Here is a 2,244-nt window from a genome sequence, read left to right as displayed (position 1 = left end):
TTCCTACTCGTTGATCGGCCAGATAATATACTACCGTTTGGCGTCTGAGGTCTGAGTCACTCCATCTACTCCTGCGTGGTATGACCTCGTGACCCCCCCCTCCGCGCCCGTCGTTCCCAATACCAGCTGGGCGCCGGACGATCGAGACCGGAGCCCGGCGCGCCCGCAGCGCGTTTTTTCTGCTAACTGGATAAAAGCACACGTTGTTTTGGGTGCACGGCAGCGACGCTCCCGGGTGGTCCCGCCCGCGGCGCCACCGCCACCTAGACCTAGCGCCTCCTATATGGTCCTCGACGCGGCGCCCCGACGCCTCCTGCTGCGCCGGGTCCAGGGGCCTTCCGGAGTCCGGCGCACACTAGTCGCCGCCGTTGCCGCTGTGCTTCCGGGGGACAATGACGATGACGCCGGTGATCGCTATCCGAGGGCCGCGAGGCGTCGGTGTGGCGCCCTTCCCGTCACCGCGGAGTCATCGCTCATCGCGCATCCTCGTTCCACCCGCCCACGCTTGCCTCGCAAACTGATTTTTCGACGAGCGCTCAAGGGGGGGGGGGGGTTCTCTTTCTCTCTCGCACCTGCTGGCCGTGCCCCGTGAGTGCGACGGGCACGGAGGCATACGTCAAAGCCCGCGTGTGGATGTGGAATCAGTCGACAGAGCTCCGTTACTTTGGGGCACTGCAGGGAAAAACCACGGCGGCCAATGGCTCTGTGCGACGCGGTGTAGTTCATTATTTGGCGTCTCTCTCGGGGGGTTTCCCTCAGTTAAGGGAAGAAAGAGAGACAGAGCAAATGGGGGGCGGGGGGAGAACGTTGGGGCAGGACTGAGGAAAAAGAGAGAGGGCGCAGTGTGGGAAGCGGACGCAGCCGTTTCTGCGATTAGTAGTACCCCCTTCCCCCCTCTCATTCCTCCCGGGGGCCCCTTCCCGTCCCGCGTGGCCTGACCAGTCTCACGTGCGAGGGGAGGGGGGGGGGGAGTCGCGCCCGTCTTCACGTTTGCCCCCCTTCCCCCTCATCCTCCATCTCTCCATCTCGCCTCTCTTCCTCGCTCCGCGCCGCCCCGCCCGCGCGCTCTGGAAGAGAAGGAGTGAGATGGGCTGACGGGGCGCGCAGCAAGTACGATGATGGAGCCGTTTCTGCGAATGATTCTGATACGTGACTGCGAACAGGTGAAATGGTAAGGAAGGGGGGGGGGGCTGCCTCCGTCGGAGGGCGGACATGCCAGCGGCGCCCTGTGCCCTGTAAAACAGACGGCGATGGTAGCGAACAATACCTCACGCCTACCGACACACCATGAGGAGAAACAATAAGACGTTTGACGTTTGCTCGTTTCTGGTACAACCATGCGGCTACAATGCCTTGGGGTGATATTTCTGTCGAGTGGTGTTGTCGAGCAACCTGCTCTGGGGGAAAAAAGGAACGGGTAAACGGGTCAAACGGGCATTTTGGCAGGATTGATTATGCCTCCATTCGTCAACGCCCCTGATCAGACTCGTGGGTCTGCTCTATTGGTACCCCACCCAATACAGTTGGTGGTGTCCTGCTAAGCCTCTCGCAAAAGGTTGATACTGACGTATTAAGTGTTCAACTGACGTGCACATAGCAATATGTTCAACACTCTGTCGGAAACGATCAAGTAGTCGACTGGAAATTTATTAACAAGTGTTGAACCCTGCTGTTAAACACTTTAAAGTGCTCAATCACAAGTTTGCCACCAAAAGAATCCCGCGTCCTGGGCTTGCTCCATAGTCAACGCAATGGACTCTTCACTAGTATACAAAAGAAAGTATCTTCACAGTAATTTGTTTCCCATGACCAGTCGTAGGAGATATAGTATGCAGATTCTCCTAAAGGGCACAGGTTAAGCACAGCGTCCTTGGAGCGCGGATCGCTTGAGTCCGCTGGAGTCCCTGAGGCTTAGGCCCCTATCCGCCGCATTGACGTCACAGACTCCGGGACGGGTGGGCCGTCCAGGGTCAGAACGCCATCGCAAAGGCGCAGCGGCTTTGTCCTCCCATTGATTTACGCCAATTTTTATTTTTGTCTTTTCGCCATTTTCTTCTTGCATTTGACTTGCACCGCGCGGTGGACGCCTGTCTGTCGGAAACAGATCCTTTTGCCCCTCCTCATGTTACCCATACGCCTTGCGCAATACAAACGCACACCCTTCTTTTCTCCTCTTAACTGGGTCAATACGGGTGTTCTCGGAAACGGGCATACGAGTATGATCGTAATTTGGAGGGGAGGGGG

This window comes from Frankliniella occidentalis, unplaced genomic scaffold, assembly GCF_000697945.3.
Source record: "Frankliniella occidentalis isolate FOCC.00 unplaced genomic scaffold, Focc_3.1 Scaffold585, whole genome shotgun sequence".
NCBI classification, from domain to species: Eukaryota; Metazoa; Arthropoda; class Insecta; order Thysanoptera; family Thripidae; genus Frankliniella; species Frankliniella occidentalis.
This window is presented reverse-complemented; position numbering follows the sequence as displayed.